Source organism: Drosophila novamexicana, unplaced genomic scaffold (assembly GCF_003285875.2).
Source record: "Drosophila novamexicana strain 15010-1031.04,08,12 unplaced genomic scaffold, DnovRS2.1 tig00000564-arrow-pilon, whole genome shotgun sequence".
NCBI lineage: Eukaryota > Metazoa > Arthropoda > Insecta > Diptera > Drosophilidae > Drosophila > Drosophila novamexicana.
In genome coordinates, this window is record NW_020824810.1 from 294,898 (window position 1) to 307,664 (window position 12,767).

Here is a 12,767-nt window from a genome sequence, read left to right on the forward strand (position 1 = left end):
ATGGCTGCCAGCAGCCAAATTGGCATCATTTAAATAACGCCAATTAATCTGTCTTTGATATAATACTTATATATAACTACTGGCCTTATTGCCAAACATATCCGCTAAATCTCAGACAAACTGCCCAATTTGTATGTAAATTGCCGTTTGCTGAACTTTCACAATTAAAATGGTTTATCAACGTAATGGATTGCACATTGCTGCGTTAATAAAATCATCAGCTAAACTTTAATTCAATTATAAAATGTTTGCGCTTTTCCGCAACAAACGCGCAGTTCATTAACATCGGTCGCAGCATCTGCTGACATTTTGTCGCGCTGCAAGCCATAAAAAAAATTGCTTTCGCTCTTTGAAATATTTCAAAATTGATGATTATCGAAATAGAAAGCATGCTATTTCGCAATTCAATGCTGGGCAACTGTGAAAAATCAACGAAAACGTCAGCGTAACAAAAATGTTTGAATGTTGCATGATGCGCCAGCGCCAGTTCGTTGCCTGAGTCTTTTGAATTTCAAGCCGACTTTCGAAAAGAACTTTCTATGCACAGGCCTAGGCTAAAAAAATGCATTATTAATAAACCAAACTACACTGGCCGCATATTAAGCGCTTCGCGGTTTTATGAATGAAAGTCTGGCGCGAGTATTTTAGCTGTTTACGAGAATCAATAAAGAATTTTTCATATTAACAATGAAGACAAAAAGTCAGACAGTTAGCATTGTAGTCATAGACACAGACACAGTGCTTGCATATTAATTATTTAGACATGTAAATTTACTTTAAATGGGTGTGAAGTGGGCCCCTTTGGAAATTCTAATGCGCTGCCACAAACGTTGTCGTTGTTGTTGTTGTTGTTGTTGTTGTTGTGGCTGCAACATGCCTCGGTCATTGGCTGCCGTTGTCGTCGCTCACGTTATGATGGCCACTTTTTCACTTAATATTTGCCGGCTGCCGACTGCAAATAGTTTTCAGTTCGTTTACCCAACGTTGTCATTGTTTGAGCAGAGTTCAAATGCAATGCGAATGCGTCACGAGATTTTGCTAGTTGTTGTTGTTGTTGTTGTTGTTGTAAACAGACAGCACGTGTGCTTTTGCGCTTTTGGGCAGTTAAAAGGCAACAGCAGCTGCCTAGTTGAAGCTGCGAGCACTTGTATTTTTGTATAGCTGATTTGTTTACATGCGACAAATGTGGGCAGCAGCTACACAAAGTGACTAGTTGACGGCTCAAAAAATTACTGTGTGTGTGTGTGTGTGTGTGTGTGTGTGTGTGTGCGTGGGCGTTTGCATTGAGCCCCATCACATTTGGCAAATGACTACCACGCAGTCGTCAATTTAGTTAGCTGCAACAGGTTTTGTCTGCCCTCAGAAATATGCCAAATCATTTGCCAGAAAAAATGTTAAGGTCAGTCGAATTTAAGGCTAGAAAGTATTTTTGTTTTTTGTTAAATTTATATTTCATTAGCGCTTGGCGTTCATTATGTAACCAGAACCGACATGAAAGTTGCGCTAATGAAGAGCCCCTTTGGCTGGGAACGCAATCATGCGATACTTTCGTCTAATGTGCGCTTCTCTCTCTCTCTCTCTCTCTCTCTCTCTCTCTCTCTCTCTCTTTCTCTCCTGCTGCTTCTTCTTGCACAGCTTTTGTGGCTAGTGACATGCCTCAAGAATTTTGTTGTTGGCATGCTCTGGCAGCAATTTGATTGATTGGCCACGGCCAGAAATAAACAAACCCTTTTCGTTTTGGCGGGGAGTACGAAGAAAATAGCCTAAACGAAATTGTTTTCACAGTGTGCTCGAAATTCCCGCTGGGGGTCAAGCGTAGAAGTTCAAGAGATTCACCCAGACGTGCGGCCATTAAACATTGATTTCTAAACAAATTAAATTAAGCAGTCATTGACTTTAAATAATGTGCGAATGTGTGTATGTATGTGAATTTAACGCACACGCATCAAATGAAATATAATGAAAAATGATACGTAATATTTAGCGCCTTAATGCGTATTGTACGAGTACTCGACATGGCAGCCACAGCAGCTGAATATATGGCTAATCAAATGCTTTAATTTGCATAACAACGCCGTGAAAGTACTCAACAACGGTGCACGGTTCAGTTAATAGCACGTCTGAGTATGTGTGTGTGTGTGTGTGTTGTTTGGGGTTAAGGTTTTCATTATGCAAATTATATATAGTACATATATGTTTTCTGTTGTATCGCGTGCGCAAATAGGAAGCTTATAGTGCAACTATCAAAGAAAAACAGCTGCCAAAAAAAGCAAAATAAAACAAAACAATGTCTTGCGGAACTTGATACCTGCTGCTATTTAACACCTGAGTGCGCCGCGGCATAGAAAGCCCGATTATCACCAGTCGTACATATACCAGACATATATATGCATAAATATTGCATTTCGCAAGCATATTTCCCTTTTGGCAGACACCACGCACATCTGCCGGCGCACTCATCATTCACGCAATTATTGAATGAATTTATGTTAAATCATAAGGTTTTTACAATATTTTTTCTCGACGTCATGTGACTGTCAGTGCGTGTGTCTGTATCTGTGTGTGTGTGTGTTAAATGTTGTGCAATCGGCGACAAAAAAAACCGAAAGAGAAAAAAACAAGAAACTAAACGAAAATCCGAGAGTTAACATTTCAATTTTTGAAGATTTTTCGTGGCTGCTGATGATTTTTTCTCCCTATTTTTTTTTGGGTCTGTTGCAACCAGATATGATTGATTTTTATGCTGTTGTTGCTTTTGTTTCTGTTGCGTTGTCGTAGCTGTTCATTAGGCAGACGCTCAAAATGTGAATTTACAAATTACTTGACATGTTTCCATATGCAAATGGCACGATAATCGGCTCAAATCGAATGATTTAAGACAAAAACTTCACCCGGCCTGGCTTAATATTGCTGTTGTATTGCTATATTAGTCCATAAATGCAGCCAAAAATAAAATAAAATTGTTTTTAACTAGCTGTAAATAGATCGACCAAAGACTAATGACTTAGGCAACGAACTTGCCTGGCCAGAGACAAATGGACGTAAAACGCATGCTTGTGCGGCCATTGTTGTCCGGCTTTGCCAGTCGAACAATTCAAAAATTGCTTGCAGTGCATTTAAAAAACATAAATGGAACGAAAATCGCTGCAAAACGAACGACTTAAGCCACAAACTTATGCGGATAAGCCCAAAGTCAGCACTAACGGCAGCTTTTTAGCTCAAAAATGCTGCCTAAATTAACAATTAAAAAGTGTTTTAAAAATGTTTATCTTCAAATGAATGTATTATCTGTTGCCTCATTGAGTTATCTGGATTGCATCACAAATACTTTAAGACTGGCCGCCTAATGAACTAAGCTCACACTATTAATCAATGTGATGGATGAAGACAAAAAAGAAGGAAAATAAACCAGTGCAGTTGCAGTTGCTGCGCACTTGCAACACAGCCTATCGATGTGTCAGTGGCAGGTGTTATCAAAACTGGTTCAGAGGGCTGTCAGCTAACAAGTTGACACTTTCATTATGCGCAGCAAGAAATATTTGGTATAAACAAAAACAAAATGTTTTCCGCATTTTTGGCGCGTATTTTAGATTCGTTACGTTTTGGCAGCAGGCAAAAAACTTGAGCGGGCCAAAAGCGACGAGTGCAGCTATTGGCAAGCCAAAAAACAAAGTTTACTAGATGTGTGTGTGTGTGTGTGTGAAGTGAAAAGCAAAGCATAACAAAAACAACACACAGAAATTACTTGCAAAAAGAGCAGCAACTAAACGACAACAACAACATTTGGCGGCTGCTTTCGTTTTCATTTTTCATTTGGCCTGCACGCTTCAACTGGCTGGAGCCTGTCTGCCAGGCAAAGCGTTCGCTCTGTGGCGTGCAGCCGCTGTAAACGTAGCAGTTTTAGCGTACCTACAACAACATCAACAACTACTACAACAACAACAACAGCAAGAGCAACAGCAGCAGAAACAGCTACAACAACTTTGAGCACTAAATTTTCCACGAGCGAGTGAATTTGAAAACGAAACTGAATTTCTTTCTTTCAACATTTCAAGAAGCACAAAAAATTAAAAAAAAAATTTATATATTTATATGTATGTATATTTATGTGTATATATATTTATATATATATATATATTTATATATATATATAAACGCATAGAGATCTGCGCGTTACTCGAGTTACGTTGACCATCATTAGTTTACTTAATAAATGTAGCCTCAGCTCAATGAAAGCCATGGCTTTTTAGCTCTTTTTTTTTTTTTTGGCGATTTGTGCTTATCGCACGCCTGCAATCAACAGCAACAACAACAACAACAACAGTGGCAAATCTGGTCTTCTTTGTTGCGCGCTTTTCACTTTTCAAATGCCCTATGAAAGCCACGAAAGTTTGGCATTTATTTATTACACATTGATGATGCTGCTGACGAGCGGAAATGTGAAGTAATAGCGCATACAGATCATAATATTTGCCTCTGTGTGTGTGTGTGTGTGTGTTGGTGTGTGTTTGTTTAACAAGCGTTTTGTTTGCCTGAATGCGGCCGTACAACAAACACCTTTTGTGGCCTACGCGTGCACTTAAAATACAATTTATATGCCGCGGAACAATGCCCCATGATTTAATGTTTTAATAAAGCTGCCCGTTACCGTAAACCTAGTCTGGGTATCCAGCTGCTGCTGCTGCTGCTGCTGCTGTGCGATAAGCAATTAAAGGCCATCAGACACCGTCTGTCTAACTGGCTAATCGTTAGCCGCACAATAATCGTGTAAAAACACGTGCCGCAGCACCATCTAAGTAATGCCACAATAACAATTTAATTAGCTCTTGATGGCTATAGTGCGGGCGTTAAGGCTTTCAACGTGCAGCAAATCAACTGCGTGAGTCGGGCCCTTTTTTTTTATATTTTGTATAGCCCAATAAAATGTGTTTTCACACCTGCGCCCGGCTGGGCCCCAACCGTGATGGCTGCCAGTATCAACTATGAGCTAATCAAGCTTCCAGTTGGAAAGAGTTAAAGTCAAAGTAAGATGTAGCTTGTCAGATGAATCTAGCTGCTGTTAGAGGCATTCAAGCTGCCCTCTATGCATTCACATACTGCTTTTTCCCTTAGATCTAAACTACGTAATGCATTCTTGATTAACCTGAGTGCTTATGGTTAGATTTTTCTGAAATTTGTAGGTTTTCACTTAAAAAATTGGACAATTTTTGTACGAGTCATTACAAAAAATCAGCAAAAAAGGTATACTTTACAAACGAATCGGTTTTTGGTCAACAACTTTTTTGAACCGACAGATTTGTTGCTTGTTTGAATGTCATTTGGTAGTAGGGATTCGTACGAATTAAAAAAGGTATAACATTTAAAGATCAGACGTTAGTTACCCGAGATATTAAAAAAAATCATGAAAAAAGTTTAGATTTTCGTACCGACCCCGATATTGAAAAAAAATGTGATGTAACCCCTTGCCATTTTGACGATTTGGTTCAAAATTTTGATTTTCACCTTTTTGATGCCAATCGATAGTACTGATCCTCAAGAGTCCAAAATGGTATAAAATTCAAAAATTGGACAATTTTTGGACGATTTATTACAAAAAATCAGCATAAAAGGTTTGATTTTCGAACCGAACCCGATTTTGATAAAAATCGTGATGTAACCCCTTGCCATTTTGGTCGATTTGGGTCAAAATTTAGATTTACTATTTTTTGATGCCAGTCGATAGTACTGATCCTTACGAGTCCAAAATTGGAGTTATGTCGTTTTCAAACGTCATATCTTCCGCGGATATATGTTCTTTTTTAGTCTGATCGACATCAGTCCCCGTTTGCTTTTCGGACAACAGTTGCCCTTCTAATAGACCGTTTTATATGGCGTGTGATTTGAGTTCTCAAATATGGCACAGAAAAGTGTGTGCATACCAAAACGCAGAGCTGTACATTTAAAAGCTACTTTTTAGCAATTCCCAGGGGAATATGTGGAGGTATTCAAAATGTGAACTATTTTGTATATGTATATAGCATAAAAGCAACTACATACCAAGTTTCGTGAATCTATCGCTAAAAATCTTCGAGTTATACAATAATTAATTTAGGCAATGTTGATGAAATGGTCTGCCATTAATATTTGCCATGGGCATATATCAACACTTGGTGAGACGTGCAAAGATCCCATCGTTAACATTCTGTAATACTTAAGAATATTCGAGCATATTGGCTAAACACACATTCCCAAATGTTGGCATGTGCTCAGCATCTGATTAACCCATTTTCCGCTAATGAACAAAGCCAATAAATTGTGCTTTGGCAACACACACACACACCCAAATCTAAGCCAAAGTCAACGGAATTGACAGCTCATAAAAATGCGCAGCGCATTTGTAAACAGAATTTGAAGAAATGCCAGCTGAAGAATGAAATGTTGGCTAGACAAAAGTGTGACACCGTTTTTTAAATTGTGAAAAAAAAACAGACAACCCAGCTCCGTGTTAAACTATATGAAGCTGAGATTAATATATTGGCAAAAACTTGTCGAAGTGAAGGCAGTTGTTTTTTTTTTGGCAGTCATGCACTTTGACACGCTGCAAGTGGAGCCCAACAGCAGTAGATGTGTATATATACATATATATTTAAATATGTGTATATATGTGTCGATTGTGTTGTGCATTGCGCATGCGCCGCATTGTGTCATTGCTGTTGTTGTTGTTGTTGTTGTTGTTGTTGTTGTTGTTGTTGTTGTTATTGTTGTTGTTGTTGCTGTTGCTGTCATTGCGTTTGTAAGTTTGCCACGACCTTTTTTTTATGTCTGCGCGCACGAAAACTCATTTGTTCATGCATATTGTTGTTGTTGTAGTAGTTTTTCTTTTGTTGCTTCTGAGAAAATGAAGTCAACTGTTGTTGTACGCCTGTGACTGACATTTCCCATTAAATTGCCACGTTATTGTCTAAAGTTGTAGTTTTTCTGTGCTTGCTTTTTTTTTTGGTTCTTGCTCTCAGCTTGTGCTTTTGGGCAGGGCGTGAGTGATGCAAAGTGAACTTTGCATATTTTGGTAACTGCATTTTCAACACGTCTCGCAGATTGTTGTGTCTGTCGGTCTGTCTTGCCTGTCCGTCTGTCTGCCTGGCTGCAGCTTCTTCTTCTACTTAGGCACTTTTATGCGATTGTTTACATTTATGGCTGCATAATTGAGCGCCTCTCGCGGCAACTGTTGCCAGTCGTTGTATACACTAATTGACTCCCACCAAAGAGCCGACTGTCTGCCAAGCCATGCACCCCGACTTCCTTCCTCGACAATTGTCGCAACACCTACTGCAATTCTTTGCTGTTGTACTTTTTAGGCACGTCGCAGCTTTATTAACTGCATTTGTTTTTTGGAGGCGTGCTGACGACTCATCATTCGGTTGTGCGTGTTCGTGTAGGTCTCTCTCAGGGCCAACCAGCCAGCGCCTGGCTGACTAGACTCGCGGCCCTAGTCGCAGCTCTTGACATTCTGCACTAATAGTTTTAATTAAAGCTACAAAACATATCCAGTTTGGTTGCGGTAACTCATAAATATACATTTAGTTAAAGTTTTTGGACAGGTTTTCTTTGTCGAGCAGCAACAACCTTGAGCCGCGTTTTAATATTGAAACACGAAAACGAAACCAAAACTTCGCTACATGAATAAAACGTATTAATACAAAAAGAAGAAGAAGAAGCAGAAAATGAGCGTAGCAGGAAGTGCACGGCAGGGCATGGCTGTGGGACGTGCGAATAACTGCATGCATATGCCTTGGGCTAAATGTTACGCATACGCCGTGTGGCCCGCATGCGAGGGCCGTGTTGCATGCAGCTTTCTGCATATGCTGCATGCGTGTCTGACATGTTACTCACCTTTTGCTCAATTATTTTCTGCTGCAGTTGTTGTTGTTAATGTTGAAATTGTTGCAAAATCTGTAGATATTTTCCCAATGATTACGTTTTCAGACGCCTGGCAGCCGCACTTGTTGCACTTTCAATGCTGTAACAATGATTTATTTTCTATTATTTATTATTTATATTTATTTAATAATATAACTGTGCGCTTTTCACTTTGCCATCTGCTGCCTTGTTGACAATTTAATTGTTGTTTGCGTTTCACTTGTTTTTTTTTTTTATATTAATTTTGACAAAACTGGTTTTTGTTATAATTTCATAAATATTTAACTTGACATTTTTCAACTTTGTGAAAAGTTTTTTAAATTTCGTTCAGCGTACTTTTTGTGTGTCTAATTTCTAACGATTTTCTTTGCTTTGCTTTGCATTTCTTTCGCTTTTTTGTTAAATAATTTCTTAATAAATTTAACTTATATTTGTTTTGGAACGCACTTCAGTTGCATAACGACTGCGCGCACTAAACAATTTTTTTTTTGGTGTATGCGAATGACGATGACGAAGAAGATGATGCTACTGCTGATGAGCTTGGCTTCTTCTTTTTGTTGTTGTTTGTTTGTTTTTGCTTTTAGCCACTGTAACACGGCACCAGCTTACTCGGCGTGTTTTGTGTGTGTGTGTGTGTGTTTGTGTGTGTGCCGCACCGACAGCAACAAAAGCAACTGGCAAACGCACTCGACGACTTTCGCGACACGACTGACGACGGCCAAGACGGTCTTGGCTACAAGCTGGGCCCGGCTGGCTGGCTGGCCTTACCGTAAGTTCGGTTACGTTGGCCGTTTCTCGTTTCGGGCTTTGGCTCTTTATTGTTGTTGTTTGTTTGAAACTTTTGCCTCATGTCTTAACTTGGCTTAATAGCATTTGGCGTGTCGAAGCTTGCAGAGCGCCAAAACTGAAGCTTTTCAAACGTTGCTCAGCTGAGCCAAGCTTAAGAGTGGCTTTTGCTGCTGCTGTTGTTCTCTTCGTTTGGCGCTCTTAAGCTGTTATGGCGCATGCATGTCTTGGACGGGTCAAAAGGCTGTTAGCCAAAAGCCATAATTCTCAGCAGACGGCGCTGATTTGCATATTTCTAATATAAATCAACTGAGCTGCGAGTCGCAGCTTTCTATGCGATAATTACATCATCTGCAGATGCGACGATCTTTGCCATTTCTTTTTTACAAATTAAGGCTTTTTCTGGCCGTGTACGCGTATTTATCAAGTTGCTACTTGAAAGCTTTTGCCGACAAGCGCCCAGCAACCGAATCGGCCACTAACCAGCAACAAGATAATATATAATATACATTATAAAATATACACATTTTATGCCCATAACGGCATTTTTTTAAAATTAAATCTCGATGTGCTGCTTAATTCTAATGACATTTTGAAGGTCGCTTGAGCGCGGCTTGTGGCTCGTAAAATGTCAAAATGCTTTCAGTTTAGTGATTCTTACAATACGCCCACAACATGTGGGCAAAACGAAAGACTTAGGCGACAAATGTAACACTAGACAGAGTCGTAAATCAGAGCAATCAATGCTGCGGCTTCAAGATTTATGTGACAGCAATTAAACAAGCTGAGCAATTGCGCCTTTGTTTCAATAAATAATACATATATATATATATATTTGTATATATAAATAATACAAATAATTATATGTTATGTGCAATGTTCAACAAGTGCAGCGCATTTGCATAAAAATTCAAAGAACTGCTGCACAGCGTTTGGCTCCATCTCATAAACCTGCTCAACTGCACAGAATATAATTACAAAATCAAAGCAAATATATGCTGGCAGCGCGTCAATTAAAAATGCCAGACCAAAGTGCCAGCCACTAACTAGTTGCCTTACCTGATCATAGTTGCTGCTGCTGCTGCTGCTGCTGCACCATTTCATGAGATTAATGAATTTTTTAGCCCTGTACGTATATGATGGACAGGGTATATAATATTGAGTGTACTTCTAAGGGGCAACAAAGTCTTGGCTCATGGGAAATGTTTAATATGTATTCTAAGTCGATTCAAGTGCTATATTGCTATATAAAGAAAGTTCTGGTAAACATCTCTGCTCTGTGCCATGTCCAGGGTATCTGGCAGTCTTGCTCTTACAAACGCTTCATTCTAACTAGTTAACATTTTGCTAGCGCCTGTGGCGGTGGTTTTTTGCTGCCCAATGCTGCACCCAACCGCTGGTCGCCAGCTGGGGGCAAGCAAAGATATCCAATTGAAACTGAAAATCAAATGAAGTTCTGGCCAGGCATGATTGACGCAGCAGTAGGCAGCTCGAGTTCAACAATGCTGGGAATGTTTTGAAATCGCAGCTAGTTAAATTATAATACATATATAATACATACGTTGGCTGACACTGGCTGTGAGCTGCGCCAAGTTCGTTGCCTAAGTCTTTTGTTTGCCTTCCCTGCCTGTCCATTGTTGTGCCGTATCAATAACAAACATACACACACACGCACACAGACATTTTTCACACACTTTTTAATTTGTTTAAATAAATATCAGGCACACACAACTAAATGACTTCATTTTTTCGGGCATAAAGCATTACCTAATACACGAACCAGACGGAGCAGAGCATGATTCTCCTAGCCAATGGCACTGTTTGTACAAATCCGTACAGTTTTTTGTGATGTTTTGACACCAAACAAAGCGCCGCCACTTTATAAACATTTAGTTGGGTGCTAATTAAGACAACAACAAAAACAACAACAGTGAGCAGCAGCAATCGCAACTAGCAGCTGTCCAAGTTTTTATGCGCACTTTTGTTTAGTTTTAATGGAAGCTATTATCAAATTATGAGCAACGCACTCATGATGGCATCATAAACGCTGCAAATAACTGCTCGCTGTGTGAGTGGGCGACGTCTCTGTTCAGCATACAAATAAATCCACGAAATGGCCTGCATTTAGCTGGAAATTATGAAGTATTAAGCATGCAGCGCATGGCCAACAGAAAAAAAAAAAACAAAGAGAGAAGCAACAGCTTACAATTTGCACTTGTTACACTTCAGCTTTAACTGGGCGTTAACTTCATGAAATCCCATTTTTGGCATTCATCCCAAGTACATTTCATAACATTGGCATGCGGCATTACATAATGCCACCCAAAAAAAAAATATCAATTGGACGCGATCATGAAACGAAAAGTGAAAGATTTTTTATGTCTGTGTCAAGTGAAAGACAAAATAGCCTTTTGGCTTGTGCTTCGGTCTAATTAGGCATAGAGAGAAATACATAATTGTTTTTTATTGAAAGCCAATTAAAGTCAAGTTCAAATGGCGCACCTCGTGCCGTGCCACAACAAAGCTCCACACAGCCTCGTGTATTTGTAATTAAAATTGGGCGAGCGTTGAAAATTTGCGAAGGAAACACAAAATTATTTGGGTAAAGGTAAGCAAAGCAAAAAAGCTCTGTACATTGCCTGCGGTTAAACTTGCTTAAAACTAAGACAAGGCAGCTTTTAATTTTTTGAATATTTATAAATATCAAGCTAGTGTGAATTAAACATTTAAACAAAACTTTGTCTAGCTGTACCAGAAATTAAAATTTTAGTTTCTTTATTAAGTCATTTGTCGGGAATGTGTTATAAAAAATTAGTGTATATATTTAATGTATTTATAGTAGCAATAAATCGCATACCAAGTTTTTGAGCTCTTGTTCTTATATTTCCTGAGAACAGGGGTACGAAAACCAGAGAAACGTATATTGAAAAACGTTGGCATAAAGAATTAACAAATAATTTGTGAGCTCTAGTTCTAGATCTTAAAACTTGATTTATATAATATTTATATAAATATCGATAGCACAAAGCATACAAATATTCTTATATATAATATATTTTTATGTATACTATAGTTTTATATATAATATATTTTAAATATTTATATCAAAAAAAACTTATACACATATTTTGTCTGTGCATTTTCTTATAGTTCTCGAGATCATGGGATAGGTTAATATCACTCAGTAGATATGTATTGAAAGCTCCAGCTCCTATAGTTCCCGGGGCTCACAGGTAAGTTGCCCTTCAACCATGAGATAAATTTTTTAAATATTGATATCATAAGGAACTTGTAAGCTCTAGGTCTTAAAGTTCTCGAGTTCAATGGGCACGTTATTAAAATTTGGGAAATATATTATATTTAAAATAGTGATATCATAAGGAACTTGCAGACTGTCTGTAAGCTCCAGATATTGTAGTTCTCGTACTCGACGGGTTCATGAAGCTCATCAGATATAAATATGAAGCACCCTGTTGGTGGTCATCCTCAGTATATATGCATTACAGGGTCGTTGCGGTCATCATTTGCCCTGCTTTACTTTTTGTATTATATTCCCTTTTTTTTATAACAATTTGTAATGCTTACAGAAACACAAGCAATATGCAAAACACTTGAATTACATTTTGTAGGGCTGTAATTTTGTTATTTTGTAAGCTGTCAGCGGCTGTCATTAGCGTTAACTCGAGCCTTGGCTTTACCCATCTTAACTCCATGTTTGCACTTTGTAAAAACAAATAGAAGAAAACAAAAACAAAAAAAAACACATGACGAAAAACCAAAATAATAAAAAAAGAGATACAAAGTTCAAGTCCACAGCAGATGTGGGTAACATTGACCCGACACGCCGCTTATCGTCAAAAGCCGCAGACGCTGCAGCTCATTCATAAACCCAACGCAGCGTGTACTTTTATATATATATATGCATATACATATACATTTGTGTGTGTGTGTGTGCCCGATCAATGCCATGCGGCACTCATAAATAGTTGCTTAAATATATATTGTTGTTATTAATTTATTTTACTTTTTGGCAAATTATTCTTTTGGCCTGGTCCAAGCAAAAGACTTACGACACAAACGCGCAC

The 12,767-nt window shown here is 38.5% G+C and overlaps 1 protein-coding gene across 1 annotated transcript in view; it reads right to left on the minus strand.

The window, feature by feature from the left end:
• Positions 1-7,887, minus strand: part of LOC115762306 — a 34,241-nt gene extending 26,354 nt beyond the window's left edge. Inside the window, exon 1 of the mRNA XM_030704472.1 lies at positions 7,870-7,887. The gene's annotated coding sequence lies outside the window, so the exon portion shown is untranslated. The remainder of the gene's footprint in view (positions 1-7,869) is intronic.
• Between the last annotated feature and the right edge of the window lie 4,880 nt (positions 7,888-12,767).